Source organism: Rhipicephalus microplus, unplaced genomic scaffold (assembly GCF_043290135.1).
Source record: "Rhipicephalus microplus isolate Deutch F79 unplaced genomic scaffold, USDA_Rmic scaffold_14, whole genome shotgun sequence".
NCBI lineage: Eukaryota > Metazoa > Arthropoda > Arachnida > Ixodida > Ixodidae > Rhipicephalus > Rhipicephalus microplus.
Window position 1 is genome coordinate 12,823,960 of NW_027464587.1, and position 16,242 is coordinate 12,840,201.

Sequence of the window (16,242 nt, forward strand, 5' to 3'; positions counted from 1 at the left end):
CACTCGAGATGTAATCAGATCTTATGCAGGTATACCAATGAATGAATCATATTGCTGCTTTAGAAGACTATATTGTGCCGGTGTGCGTGGCGTTTTTAAACTCTTATTTTTTTAATAAGTTGTGTGACAGTATGCCGCCAGTTGCCACATAAAACTGTCAGGGTTAATCGTAATGCCTGAAATTCGCTAAGACATTGAAAACAGTGGAAGAAAGCGGCCGCACATGCGCAGACCTACAAATAAAATTTATTGAGTAAAAATGATATATAGACAGCAAACATAAGAAAGAACAGCATAAGCCCATTGGCTGAATATGGTCTCATGAATGTTTTAATCATTTCAATCGCCACCTGCCGTCTTCGATTTACACCTCGCAATCAACAAGCAGCACCAACAGATAAGATACGCTAAGATACGCTAAGGTACGTGTTCAAGCCAATACATGGTTAGAAGAGTCAGCACTATGGTTACATGTTAACTAAACTTGAATGTTAGTAAAACGAAATTCATTGTATTTAAACCAAGTAAAACCAGATGATTCGTAACTTCAGCTTGCATTTCAAAACAATGCTTGTGTTTGTGTTTCTTTTTAAAAGCTTCTAGATGTCATTTTTTTGAAGAACACTTGTATTGGTCCCAGCCCATTAATAAAGTTCACAACATATCAAGGTCGCTCACTGTATTCCACATACTCAGAGACCTTGTCCCTAAATCCTTAAAGTGGCAGCTATATTACATCCTATTTCATTGACAGCTTCACAACTGTATAATGATTTGGGGGTCTACAGCCAAAACTAATATTGTTAGGCTGATATGACTGCAGAAGAAAGCAATAAGATACGTTTAAAATCTGCTCATACAACGACCACACAGGCTCGTACTTTTTAGAACACTCTGTTCTAAAGGTGAATAAATTATATTAGTTGCATTTGCTCTCTCATGGTTTTAATGAAGTAATGCTCAATCTTTCTAGATATATATTGACCAGCAATATAGTCGTGATGTGCTGTATGAATTAGGACACGACCATTACATAAGTCATCTTGTTCGAACAGCCTATAGAGCTCTAATGCTAACATGTCCAATTCTCAATCTTCTCAAATGATATACGCAGGCTATAGAAATCCTGCACAAACTTTTGTCACTCAAATCTATTAAAAATATGTCGAAGCTTACCTTCCACCACATCCTCAAGATTGATAAGTCATGTATGTTGTCATATAGTCCTATGCTCCTGTGGTTGTGCTAATTGTATTTTGTTATGACTCTATTCATCACAGTATAGGTACGCATTTTTTACGTTCACTCTGTATAGGAACTGTGTTTTGCACGTATATAAAATGTATGGTATTGTATCTCTTTGTCCTTGCTATGAGTGGGTGCATTCGGGTTCTGAAGTGCCGCCTGGCAGAGCACACCTGCCTTTTGCCCTTGTATCTGACACATACGCTTGTATGAAACGAGGAGCTGATTGATTGATCCCTGACGTATCCACGCGTTTTCTTCATCGCCTCGAAGAGCTCTCAGGTGTTGTGGTCCTAAGGCCAAAACAATATCCTAGTTTTTGTTTTTTTGCCAGAAGCGTGTGGCGCACTACCTTTGCTTCCTTTTCGCAGTCTCTGAAGTGCTTTGCCATGCGTGAAAGCCATCAGACGACTAGTTCTTGCATTATTCTTTCAAATTAATATTAATTAAATTGTCCTTATGGCCGATACACACATGACTGCAGATGAATGGAACTCATGTAGTAATGCAAAAGCCGTGTGATTTTCCGCAAGCTAAACATGGCAATCAAAACGACTATTTACAAATGACTTGTGCATTTTGTTCGTTACAAGAGCACATAAGTGAGTCAATTCTCGGGGGACAGAAAAACGAACAGAGCATCTACACTAACGTTCCGAAATGTTCAGCACAATGTGCGATACTTTATGCTCAAAAAAATAAAAAGCTGAGCTAGTTTGTGAGGGTTCATTCCGAATGCACTGATTGTGCAAGCATGGCGTTCATGGTGTCCTGACTACATTTTCGCGTCTCTTAAAAACAAGCCGGTGCTCAGGAGATATCGGAGGACACGTGTTTTCCTTCTGGTGGTTAACCTGCGCCACAACAGGAACGCTACTCCTAGTCGTCTTGACTTTTTTTTTTCTCAAGCAACTGCTATCCCATCGCTTGAGTATTCTGCAGCAGTCAATATTATGAACTCGTGCTCTACAATACCTGCCAACTCGTGGCCGCAGGATTTTCAAAGAGCAGTACCAATGCTGCACAGAACGATGCCATCATTCGCTGTCTTCAAGAGTGCTGAAGTAAAAAAATAGGAATTTTACATTAGCGGGGTGAAACTGATGTGTTCATAATAAAGTGAAAACTTACTCAGACACTGCACTTCATTTCCACCAGGAAGTTCAATGATGATGATGATGATGAAAAACATTTATTATTAAAGAGAGAGGTACGGGGCCAAAGCATCACCCCGCTACATGGTCTGCGTCCTTAGTCCGGGACACCGCATGACGAGGCCCCTACTCGCGCCCGTCTCACCAGAGCCCGTTGAGACTCTAGTGATGAGCAGTTGAGGAGGGCAGTCTCCCATGCCTCTCGGGAAGGGGTAGGGGAAGGGGGTAGGTGGGGATTTTTCGGACATGCCTATACCACGTGGAAGATATCACACGTCTCCCCACAGTGTGGGCACCGCCCATCTGTGTTCGCATCGAAATGTTTTAGGATTGCAGGACAGAGTAGAGTACCTGTCTGCAGGCGCCTTAGAGTTCGCTCTTCCGCCTTACTCAGCCCCTTTGCAGGAGCCGGGTAAAGGCAGTGAGTGTCGCGATAATAGGTCAGAATTACTTTGAACCGCAGCAGCGGTGTATTGGCCTCCGAGTCATAAGAGCCAAGGTGAGGAGCCCGGTGGGAAAGCACTCGGGCGGCCGCGTCAGCGGCCTCATTACCTCGTAAGCCCTGATGGCCAGGAGCCCATACGATGCGTTTCGGGGCTGGATCAGCGAGAGCCCGTTTTAGAATTTGGCTGGCTAGGAGGGATATCTCTCCTATCAAGTAATGAGCACATGCTTTCCGGGAGTCCGTGATGATAACTTTCGAGTTGGAGAAGTCCAATGGTGAAGTCAAGGCCCAGCCCCGAATCTGTGAAAATCTTTCTAACTTCAATAACGTGGTCTTCCGGAGTTTGATGAATGATGAATGAATGAACAGATTTTATTTCTGGAGAGATACAGAAAAACGAAGCGAAGCTAAAGGCCATTTGGCCTGACGTGGCTTCGCTACGCGAAATCTTTTGCTTTGGGCATGATTACTTGGTTTCTGTTCATTAACAGAAACCAAGTAATCATGCACATAGCAAAAGGCACAAACATATATTATTCCCAGGTCATCATTGATGGCCCCATCAAGTTAAGTCCAGAAGGTGTCACTTAGTACCTGCGCAATCCCGGAGATCTGCAACCTTGCAACCGAATAATTCCTTTAGTCGTCAAACAGGACGTGCGGAAAATAGATATTGAATGAGATCTCGTAAAAATTATAGAGCTCGAATTCGTATTCCTTTCAGACACTTATTCATTAGGTGTAAGTAGAAAAAGATCGAGAATGTCGGCACATTGTCAAATGCTGTGCTACTCAGCATGATGTTCTTAGATACGTATGACCCAGTTCTTGTATTATGTTATCTCCTGTTCATTCGTTGTAGGAACTTTACTCAAGCGCACTTGTTTTTAATTTTTCTATTCCACCAGCACTGATCTATTTTTTGAAGAGGTGAGTCACCTTTCCAAAGTCCTTTTATGTTGTTTGTTTTTGTCTTGACACATAACAAATAACCGTTCTTTTTGTCATCTGTGGTTCAAACTATATTCTTCTTCATGTGCAAAGGTTTTTTTAGCTGACGTGATGCTGCACAAATTTTTTCATGAGTAAATGTTGGCGCCACTAATACTGTTCAATCAAGAGAAAATAATTTTATTTAAAAAGTAAAAGTCGCGAGAGTTCTATGTTCGCTCCCATTGTCGATAACGCTGCGGAATGGCGTATATTAGACTATGAATATGAACTACAACAGAGTTATTACACCCACTCGAGAATGACAAAGGTGCACAGGCTTATGCTGCTTATTCCTTTTGTTGTACCGAATAACACCGGGAGGCCTAAACGCACCATGTTGTAGCTATTGTCATGACCGTACTCAGCCACGCTCGTTTTTCGCTTCGCTGCTGCGTGGCTGTAGCGGAAAAGCGTCGTCCCATGGAAACCGAATCAAACATTGGCGCTGCCACAGCACACACAAAAGGAGCTAAGCCACACGGAATGACAAACAGGCAGGCCTGTTGAGAAAGCCGTAAAATTTCCGGGCCTGGGAACAAGAAGCATGCGCAAGCTGTAAACCACTCTGATGAAACGGGGCGCCCAACGTAGTCACCGAGAGCGTGTCCGAGTGTTTCCCCCAGCCCGCTGCGACGGCAGCATTGCCAACGCGTGACAGCAGAGATTTCGACGGCAGCGCCGCCCCGAAACGCACGCTTGCTGCACATAAACAAATGAAAACGTCAGCGGCGTGGGAGTGCGGATGTCTGCGATCCAGGGGAGCCCGGAAAAGCACGGGAGAGATACCGGGAAAGGCAATTTGTAGTTTGCGGGGGAGTCTCAAATGCTGTGCCTCGTATGCTGTATATCTGGGGGCACTTGGGTGTTATGCTCTTTGTGGCTTTGTTTTTTTTTTCTTCACGAAACAGTTCCATTGTGCTGCGCTGCTCTTCTTCGCGCCATGTCAATACTAGAACGTCGTAGCAAAAGAGGCCTCACACGCCGAGGGAGAATGAGGAACACAAAAAGTGAAGTTTCTGCGATGCTCCGCCGCTAGGGGGCGGTCGCTGAGAAAATGCTGCGCACCGATCCACTCTCGGACAGCCCAGACCAGCCCGCCTGTGTTGTCTGCGAGCGCGCGATCTGATTGGCTGCCGCCGGCAACGTTGTCTCTCTCTCGCCTCCTCAGTGCACTTTCTTGTTTCTTGGTGGCGTCGCCTCGCAATAACAGCGTGTCGGCTGCTTCTCACTCGCCTCAGCTTCTATAGCAAGCACTCGTCTATCTGTCCACACATTTACGCGAGTACTTGTAAGGATTGGGCGGTGCCGCCACCATCTTTGTGATTTCATTTGGTGCAAACGGATTTGGCGGCGACCATTTATTGTCACTGCGCTGTGCTCTTCAATTCTCGCACGCTGATGCAGCTGCAGGCGACATTGTACGTACGTCCTCTTCGTAAAGGAGAGACTTGACGAAGCCGCAAGGCGCAAAGACCAACTCAACTTAATCGCTACATCTACTTATGTCGCTTATCAAAGGATGAGGCTGCCAGTAGCAATAATTTCGCTCACATTTTTTTCCCTTTTGTTTCGTCTCGACAACCACTAGTGTACAAAAAAAAAAACTTCCCCTGGGCAAGCTGGTGCTTAGCCTTGCGACATATATGTTTCTTTTTCTTTTTTTTTATGGCGTGAGAGTTAGATCCCTCAAAGGCACATCGATGAGACAGTGGAGTGCCAGCAACCAACCGCGTTATCATGATGCACCAACATACAACTGATGGAGACATCCACGCCTGCGCAAAACGAGGTTTAGCGCACAATGACATGATCGTTATAACAGGGTTTATGAAAAGCATCATCCGGTTAAGCAGAACGCAAAGTTTGCTTTGCTTGCTTCAGCAGATGATGTCATTGCTGTTGTGTTTTAAGGTGACTGTGGGCCCTTGTCAAGCTGCCTCTATCAGAAGCAGCTTTTTTCTACAGCTGTCCTTCATAAAATGCATCAATTATATATATATATATATATATATATATATATATATATATATATATATATATATATATATATATATATATATATATATATATATATATAATCGCGCGTGTGTGTGTGTGTGTGGTGCGGTGGCGTAATCAAGAAGGGTTAAAAGGATTCTACCTCCCTCCCACCCCCCCTGCCCCTTTACTATCCACCTCTTTATTTTTTCTCATCCCTTCACGTTGACATGATTTTGAAACTAAGCTGTGCTATATCACAATAAATATCATTTTAGGCGCATTTGCAGTGAACAATGTCTGCAAGTGAAAAAACATGTTGCATTGTTTGTGAAGACTTTGGCACTCTGTGAGATTATGGGCAGGTATCTTGGCCGCGAGCGTTGCAAGCTGGCTGGGCGACGGATTTAATGCTGTAGCAGTGGTCATACTTGTACCAGCCGGAACAGATCTCGCCGGAGTCGACCATTATTATAATTTTCCGGTTTTGGCGCGTATTCAAGTTTTTTAGCGCAAATACTCAGCTAACAAGCTATTTATATGTGAGTAGATATAGTCTGGTCCCAGTTTGAGGAGCGAAGCTTTTGAAGGCGTGGGCTAAGCATCCGTCGTCATTGTATGTAGCCCCCTCTAGTTAGTTGTTCTTGAACTAGCCTTTGAAGGCAGTTCTTGTACGTATAACGAAAAGCATATACACTGAAAAATGCAAATGGCACCATACTAGAGGAAGGTACTTGTAGTATGATAAATAACAAAAATCACAGCATATCGATAGGGTGAATGATGATGAGTGAGGCCAAGCGTCCATCAGTCCATCCGCACTTCCGTCCGTCTGTTCGTTCTTCCGTCCATTTGTGCGTCTATCTGTGCATCAATCCGTGCATCCGTTCATTCATGCATCCTTCCATGCGTCCATCCGTCCTTCTTCTCGTGCGTCCATCCATGTGTCTGTCTGTCTGTGCGTCAGTCTCTGCGTTCGTTCATACGTCCGTCCGTCCGTCCTGCGTCGGTCCCTGCGTTTCTCCATCCGTCCGCCCGCGCGTTCATTCGTGCGTACGCCCGTCCATCCACACGCCCGTCCATTTGTGCGCCCGTTCCTCCGTGCTTCCGTTCTTCTATCCGTGCGTCCGTTCCTCCGTCCATTTTCAGTGCGTCCGTCCGTTCTCTCGTGCGTCCATCCATGCGTGTGTACCTGCATTCATCTATGCGTTCATCCGTCCGTCCATGCAGCAAACAAACAGAGAGACAGACAGACAGACACACAGACAGACAGACGATAGACGGACGCGGCCAGCGGATGATTGACGGTTTGCCGATAAAAACTATGATATGCACAATGGGCGGCGGCTCGCGCTCGAGGACGGAACCCCGATGTGCAAGCGCGCGAGAGAATGGGAATGACATCACGTGAAGACGTTGGCGATCGCGAGTTCCGCAGCGCCGTACGCTGGGGGTGCGGTGTAGTAAAACAGAAGCCGTTTTAGCGCACGCGCGTGTTCAAAATGTCGGTGGATAGACAAGGCTGCAGAGCAGCGTATGCGCCAGGCGGTGGCAGCTCGCGCTTGAAGACGGGACCCTGATGGGCGCACGCGTGAGGCAGAAGCGTGCCGTGAAGCTGCGCGGTGGCGCCGACAATATGCCGGCGTACGAGAACGGGAGGCTGAAGCGGCGCAGTAGTGGTGTGTAGACCCTGCTTCACTCCACTCTCCGACATTCACCCTGTGGATGTGCTCTCATTTTTTATTCAGACGAAGTGAACATTTCTCAACAATGAAAAACTTACGTTCTCAGATTGCGCGAAGAATTCGTTATTATTGCCACTGCTATTTACCTTATTGCTATCAAAAGTCACAGTGCCTCTGTAATGTCAACCAATTGAGGTTGGGAAAAAGTCGGCATGTCTAGGATACAGCATTTTATTATGCACACCAGTGGTTAGCGATCAAGCATCAACCTATACCTGAAACACCTTAAAACAGCTTAGATCAGATACAAGTTAGGTATGACAATAGTATTATTAGGACCACGAGTAATTTTATCTTTAGTCAAACACAACACTTCAATACTGTATTGCAGGCCAATAGTGTATATCTGCCGCTTGGGACTACGAAACGGTTCAATAGAAGCTGTCCTTTGATGGCCGAAGGGGGAAGATACCGTTCGGTAAAGAAAGCACTATTGCTCATTTTCACGCTATATACTGCAGTATTACTAACACAAGTGACAAGGATTGATGTGCCACGCAGTGTTCCCTGCCGAAAAGCCCCACTGGAATCTTGTTTGGACGCGTTCAGCGGTGAAGGCGAAGCAAAGATGGACTTCGTACTACCTTGTGGTTGTTCAGGTGGAAACCTTTTTCTCCCTTGAAACAAAATCTACTCTTTTGAAACTTCCTGCTCATCTTACTGACATACTATACTAAGCAACATTAAAAAAACATATTTTTACTTTCAGCGCTACAATGCGAAAATGTTACCACAATATGGGTCCAAATGCTGTTTTTTCAACTTTCCCACAATGTTCTGGCATTATTTTTACTTCATTTGATCCTAAAATAATTTATTTATTTATTATAGGCGCATATAAAGCATGAATTGAGAAAACATAATACTAGCAAGGAATATGTTAATTTTATAAAGAAGTGCTAGACTTGCATCATATTGCAATTTTTCGCCTAAGCCCGAAATAATATAAATCACAAATGAACAAAAGATCGAAGTCATGAAATAGTAGTGGCCTCGAGAGTAATGAATTCATTGTTTCGTAATATTTACTCAAACCAGTGATAATATATAAAGTATTTAATATGACACTGTTTTAATTGGGTGCCCAAATTTTTAAGCACCCTCTAAATATACTACGCCTCAATAACTACACTGTAAACAGAAATAAGCCGAGATGGGAGTAAATGACCTTGTCATCTAGCGCAAGCCTCGATGGGAGTTTTATAAACACCATCCGACGGGAGTAAAAATTTACTCACCATCAGTAGGGGGTTTTTGCATGGTGCCATGGGGGTTTTTATTTACATCCATTGGGGAACTTTTTCTGGTCAGTATGGGAGTAAATTTTTTGCATCGACAAAGGAAAAAATTACGTCAGCAGTCGTACCATGCGCAACCGTAACTTTAATTACATTACATTCAATGCGCACAACAATGATTACAGTACACAAACATTCTCACAACGTTCACGTAATATCACAACACTCGCACTCGCCACAGCTTGCCACACGCAGTACACACCTACCACATAGTCACCGGGTATATATAGGCACCGAATTCTGACCTCCCTTGTAGACCTGGTGAAAGCCTTCTTTTGCTAATAATTAGACAATAAATACGCACGGCGTAAGTATGAACTTGCGGTGGTCTGATGTAAGCACTTCAACACACATGTCTTTTATGCTAAACCTGCCTAATATTTCATATTTTTCTACTATAGCGAAAACGCTTCATCAGCTGACGCTCTGTCGTACGGGATGAATTTGCATTAGCAGTACTGTTTGTGTACCCGTAAAATGCACTGAATCATACACAAACTCCGCGCGGCCTTGAATGAACACATTAACGAGGCACATTTAGCAGTTCCAGCGATGAAACGAGGTGGACCGCCGCTACCGCGTTCGACGACTATAGGCCTCACTCACGAGTACGGCACGGTAATTCGATGGATGACAGCTGGCGATCCCAAAATGCTTGCTGATGTGCAGTTTACGTCTCGTTGTTTTTCCCATGCACAGAAATAGGTGTCCGCTATCCACGCAGTTTAAGCTACGGAGCGATAGACTTTTTAAACGAATGAGACGGTTCGCAGTCGCTGTTCCCGTTGCTCGCATGCATTGCATGAGCATGTATGCATGCCGTACGCTGTTTCTGTGTGTCTCCGCCTCGTTCGGCGCTCGCCTACGAGTTAGTCATTTGACAGCTGTGGTCGCAAGGCGCAGAAGTCGGTTATTCATCCCAGCAGCTTTTATTTTTTTGTAAACCACACTCATTGCCTCGCCAGTAGTCAGTGCTAGCTAGCTCGCAAAGCTCGCCACGGCGGCCGGTGCGCATTGCGAGCTCGATACGATGACGGCTTGATACCGACGCCACAGCGAGGCCTTCCTACCGCTTCGATGTTGCAGCCGGTGAAATACCGGCGACACTCCGAGAACTCACGAACGGCGGAGACGGGGCGAGCGCGTCGCCGGTGCAACTCTCGCACCGGTCGCTGAACAGCCTGCCGTGGTCGAGCGAAGCCTACTTCGAACCGCTTCGAAGTTTTACGGTGCAATCGCCGACGATTGTACTCCGCCTGGTTCGGCGCTCGCCTTGTATGCTAGTCATTGACAGCTGCGATCGCAAGGCGCAGAAGACTGTTTTACATCCCAGCAGCGCTCATTTTTTGCGAAACACATTCTTTGCGTCACCGGTGGTCGGTGCTAGATCGTAGCGCTGGCCGCAGTGGCCGGCGCGCAGTGCGAGCTCGATACGATGCCGGCTTGATACCGACAACATGGCGAGGCCTTCTTACCACTTAGATGTTACAGCCGGTGAAATACTGGTGACACTCCGAGAAGCCACTACGGCGGAGACGGGGCGAGCGCGTCGCCGGCGCAACTCTCAGACCGGTTGCCGGCCAGCCTGCCGTAGTCGAGCGAAGGCTACTTCAGACCGCTTCGAAGTTTTTGACGATGAATTTCCAGGAGCAGCCGCTGACGATCGTAACAGCTTACTTTTGCTACGATTAATTTTCCTCGAAGTTTTTTGTTATTCGGCCCTTTGAAGCGCGGCATTCACGGTGTTTCGTTGGGGAATCGGACCGATGTGCAGCGTGGTTTAACGGTGCGAAATATATTGAAATGTTCACAGTAAATACCAACCGGTCGTTGCTACTCTTCGCTGCACTTATAATTTCGTTGCCTGTTGACAGATGCTCACGCGGTTAGCCACACAAAGCATATGTGTTTCACGCCGACGTGCAAACATATGCCTGTACACACACACACACACACACACACACACACACACACACACACACACACACACACACACACACACACACACACACACACGTCACGCCCAAAGAGGTTTTTTAAAGCTCCTACAGGGAGTTTGTAACCACGTGACCTGAAACTCCCTGGGGAGTTTACAAGGCCATGTCGTTCATAAACTCTGTGATTAAGCAGGGGGCGTTTTACGACGACATGTGCAGAGTTCACTCCCTACCAGGGAGTAAATAATTGGGGCAGGGGAGTTTTGTGGGCTCATGTGCTGGAGAAACTCCCATCTCGGCTAACTTTTACTTACAGTGTACTTCTCACATTCACATGCTTAAAACTCATGCATACTCATGCATACGGAGAGGCAGTTAGCAAGATGAAGGCTTTCACATATACCTGCATGTTCAGCATGTTCATCAGAGATGGTTGGAAATTGACCGGGTACATATAATTTGATAAAACCCATATATATATATATATATATATATATTGTAACGACGAGAAATAAGAGACAACGCCTTTGCTGCAGGCCGGCTGTTCTTATTCTGCTTCGTCTTCCTCGGCTTCCGTAACCTAGCCTGCGCCCTTGCCTGAGCCCCACTATTTATTATCATTACACTCGGCCCCGACTGCGAGCCTCGTGGGCTACCGACAATGTCTCCGGTGGGCGGCATTGACTATTCCGGGGTGGCCGGGCTCGGCCAAGCTGATATTTCACATGGAAGTTTGTTGAAGGAGATTCCGGAGGACGACACTGGCTGTGACGTGATGGTCGGTGCAGGCGTCGTCCACGATGGGGCCAACGCTGTTGACTTGGACAAGATGCCGCTAGCAGGAGATACAGACTCCTGCAAAGTGGCCGCGTTGGTTTAATCTCGTCGGTTTGAGCATCCTGTCGCAGTCGTGTTACAAATGCTGGAAATAGTCCACGCTGCACCGTCACCTGCTGCACTGAGCGTCGACGCCTGCGTTGCTTGCGGTGTGGCAAGGGGCGTCGGGGTGTCTTTGTAGTCATCTGAGAGCCGAGTTCAGGTTGCAGCTTGAGAGGCAACGCGTGCTCTTGCAGCACTGCCTTTGTCGGACTCATGCTCAAGCTGTTTATTCCTATAGTTTCACGTGCAGTAGAGCCTTCATTGTCAGATGACCTGTCACTAACCGGAAGTATTACCTTCTCTGGTAGGTCTTTGTTGACAGTGACTTTGAAGGAAGTTAAGGCAATGGCGCAGTCGACGAAGAAAACGGCTTACGTCTCGGTTTCGTCATCCAGAACGCCCGCCGACGTGCAGCCGCGGTAAGCGTCGCTTGAGGACGGCGTCAAGCCCTCCTCGGCAGCTGTTTACTGACACCACCGTTCGGGGACGGCGTCAAGGCCTCCTCGGCGGCTCCAGCACCCGTTACCGGTACCAGTTCACGATAAGGAACGCCGTCACGCTTCTTCGCTGATGGAACCCGCAAGGCGTCCGTCGCGGCCAGCATCGATCCCAGCACCGACGGATGGCGTCCAGGCCTCCGTTGTGGTTCCGGGAAACTTGTCCTGGGACGCGACACGTCGCGGCAACCATGCGCACGGGCCTCTCTCACCTAGGGATGGCGTACATGCCTCCTCCATACCTGGCATCCTGTCGACTGCGCCATTGTAACGACGAGAAATAAGAGACAACGCCTTTGCTGCAGGCCGGCTGTTCTTATTCTGCTTCGTCTTCCTCGGCTTCCGTAACCTAGCCTGCGCCCTTGCCTGAGCCCCACTATTTATTATCATTACAATATATATATATATATATATATATATATATATATATATGAACCATAGGTGGATGTAGACGGACAGTTGGCTTCGTTCCCAGTGTCGACAGTGGTTCTTCCTGTTTTTTTACTTTCTTTCTTTTCTTTCTTTTTTCGTCTTTTCTCTCTCTCTTTTTTTTCCTTCTTCCAGTTCCCTCTCACTCTCGCAAACGTCTTTCAAGGCGAGAGGGACGCGGCAGCAAGGAAGTTCATGTCAGTATAACTCATCCCCTGATGAAGGGAGGTCCCCTCCCGAAACTGTTGGGAAATAAATATATTTATCCTTGTTGACAACGCTCCCGTTGTGATATATCCCATACCTATATATATATATATATATATATATAAGTAAAGAAGTGTATACCTGAGGGCTCGTTTTTCAGTGTTTTTACACAATATTTATGAGCTCTAACAGACAATAATGCTAAGGAAATAATAGGGGAAGATATTAGGCCAAGTTTTAATGTAAATATGAAGAAACGTGGGTGAAAAAATACCTTCCCGTGGGCAGGACCCGAACCTGTGACCTTCGAATGACGCGTTCGATGCTCTACCACTGAGCTACCACGACAGCTATCCCCCCAGCCGTTTTGTAGTGTTTATATGTGAATTAAACGTGCGAGTGTCAGTCAGCACCACCGGTAGCCATCGCGGTGAGTGTGGCACACTCTTTTGAGCCTGTTTGGCGTCACGTATAGCTTGTGAAGTTGTTACGAGTGGGCAGCTGACCAATAGTCTCTCGTATACAACCTAAAGGCACTAAGTCTGCCAGTACGAGACCCTCGTTAATGAATAAGGGAAGAAGTGTATACCTAAGGGCTCGTTTTTCTGTGTTTTGCGCAATATTTATGAGCTCTAACAGACAATAATGCTAAGGAAAGACCGACACTCCCACGTTTTCTGATGAAGGCCGGACCCGCGGCCGAAACGTCAATAATATCACTTCGTACGTGCGTATTCTTCCCCACGGATGTATATATATATATATATATATATATATATATATATATATATATATATATATATATATATATTGTAACGCGGAGAAATAAGACAAAGAGACAACGCCTTTGCTGCAGGCCGGCTGTTCTTTATCTGCTTCCCCTTCGTCGTCTTCCGTCTCTCCCAGGTATGCGCCGAGCACGATCGCCGCTTTTTCATCATTACACTCGGCCACGCTGCAGCTGGTCTACTCCTGTAAGAAAAACACAAACCAATGTCACGTTTGCCGCCGTATGCAGTTCTTCATCCGCGACACATGCACCGCAAAGTTATTCCGTTTTCTCTTGTCTCTGCGCGTATCAGAAGCTGTGGATCGTACTCGCCAAGTGTTATCTCCCAAGCGCTCAGAAATAATGTAAGGGCCGTCGTACTTTGGGTGCAGTTTGTTTGAAGACGATGGCGCACCTCGCTGTAGCCACACCTCATCACCTACACTGTATTTCGGCGCGGGACGGTGGCGTCGGTCGTAGTATCGCTTTTGTGCCTGTTGAGCATGCACAATCCTCCTACGCGCCTCCACACGGATATCGCGACAAAGTCTCTGGCGTGCAGCGGAACGCCCTACTTTAACGGGAGTGTCCAAACCGAACGTAGCATTCAGTTGCGGGAGCTGACCATAGACAATCTCGTAGGGGCAAATTCCTGTGGAGCTGTGTGCCGCCGTGTTCACTGCGTACGCAGCTGCTTGGAGATGATCATCCCAGTCGGCCTCACCTCGTTTGTGATTCTTACAGTACGGTGCGAGTCTAGCCTGGATAGTCTGGTTCGACCTTTCGGTCAGTCCGTTCGCCTGCGGATGGTATGCCGACGCGAAGTGATGGTCCACTCCAGCTTGTTGTAGGTAAGTGCGGAGCTCGCGACTGCGAAAGGTGGTCGACCGGTCGGAGATCAACTTGTTAGGAAGACCGTGTCGCCATTCGAAGCGATCTTTCAGGAATCGGATGACATGGCTAGCAGCAAGCGAAGGCACGGCCGCGACCTCTACGAACTTGGACAAGTAGTCCACAGCGAGTATAATGTAACGATTGCCCGCTGTCGTCATTGGAAGAGGCCCGATGTGATCTATGCCCAACGTGTGGAAAATTGTCTCTGGAGGCTTGATCGGCGTAAGAAGTCCATGTCGAGCTCCAGGACGTCGTTTGTGTTGCTGACAAATCTCGCAACTGGCAACGTATGAACGCACGCTTTTATCCATTTTCGGCCACCAAAAACGTTCTTGTGCCTTGCGTAAGGTGGCTCTGTAGCCAACATGGCCTCCCTCGGGAGTGTCATGGATGGCGTGTAGTACGCTCGATCTTAAGGTGTCAGGAATGACCAGGAGATGACACTCGGTGCTTTTATCGGCCCAGTGACGCCGATACAGCGTTCCATTACGTAAGACAAACTTGGCATTGCGTCCCGCATCGCCAATGGAGTCTATAACGGATGCGAGTCTTCCATCGGCTTGCTGAGCCTTGGTCACGTCCTGTTGAGAAAACAGGATCCAGGTTTCTCGATTTCGTGTGGAGAACTCCTCGATCGGATTTCGCGATAAAGCGTCCGCAAGCTGATTTTGTGCTCCAGCTTGTCGTAGATGTAAGTCGCGACGTCCTCGGTTGCACCTTGCCGGCGTGACCGCATGGTCATGAAACGGTCGTCGTAAGCGCTCGGAAGCGGCGCAAACGCGGACATCAGGGCCGCGCTCCATGTTTGCCATGTAGCGTATGTACTGCCTTGGAAACGATGCCACGCTTGGGCAGATCCTCGCAAACGTCCTTCAGCGACCGACTTCTTAATCGTGTCGCTCCACGAGTATTTAAGGGCAACCGAGTTTATCACGCTTACCCAGTTGGTAGGGTCATCCTTGAATCCATGAAAATATGGAATTTCGTTCTCGTTGAACGATCCAAAAGAGGCGCAGCCAAACCCGGATGTCTTGAGCTCTTGGGCGAACAGAGAGAAGCCTCGAGAAATGGCCTCGCTGCAGTCATGATGCGGTGCCGCCGTGGAGGCTTGGACGCCGTCCGTGATCGGTGGGGAGTTCGAGAGCACTCGTCCACTTCGAAGTGTAGTGGACGCAGGGATATCGGGGTCAGTAGTTCGCGACTGCGCCATTGTAACGCGGAGAAATAAGACAAAGAGACAACGCCTTTGCTGCAGGCCGGCTGTTCTTTATCTGCTTCCCCTTCGTCGTCTTCCGTCTCTCCCAGGTATGCGCCGAGCACGATCGCCGCTTTTTCATCATTACAATATATATATATATATATATATACATATATATATATATATCAGGTCTATTAGACAGTAATGCCAAGGAATGTACAGGGGAAGTTATTAGAACCAATGGAATGTAAATAAGAAGAAAGAAAAGTGGATCAAAAAATCACCAGCCGTGAGCAGGAATCGAACCTACGACCTTCGAATAATGCGTTCGATGCTGAGTAATGGAGAGTACCTCAGTGACCTGCATACCTGAATTTCGCAAATGACATTGCTGAGTAACTCAGAATATAGATATATATATACATATATATATATATATATATATATATATATATATATATATATATATATATATATATATATATAATCAGCCTGACTACATCCACTGCAGGACCAAGCCCATGTTCCGCCAACCAACTCTGTCCTGTGCTTACTGCGTTCATTTTATATGCAAA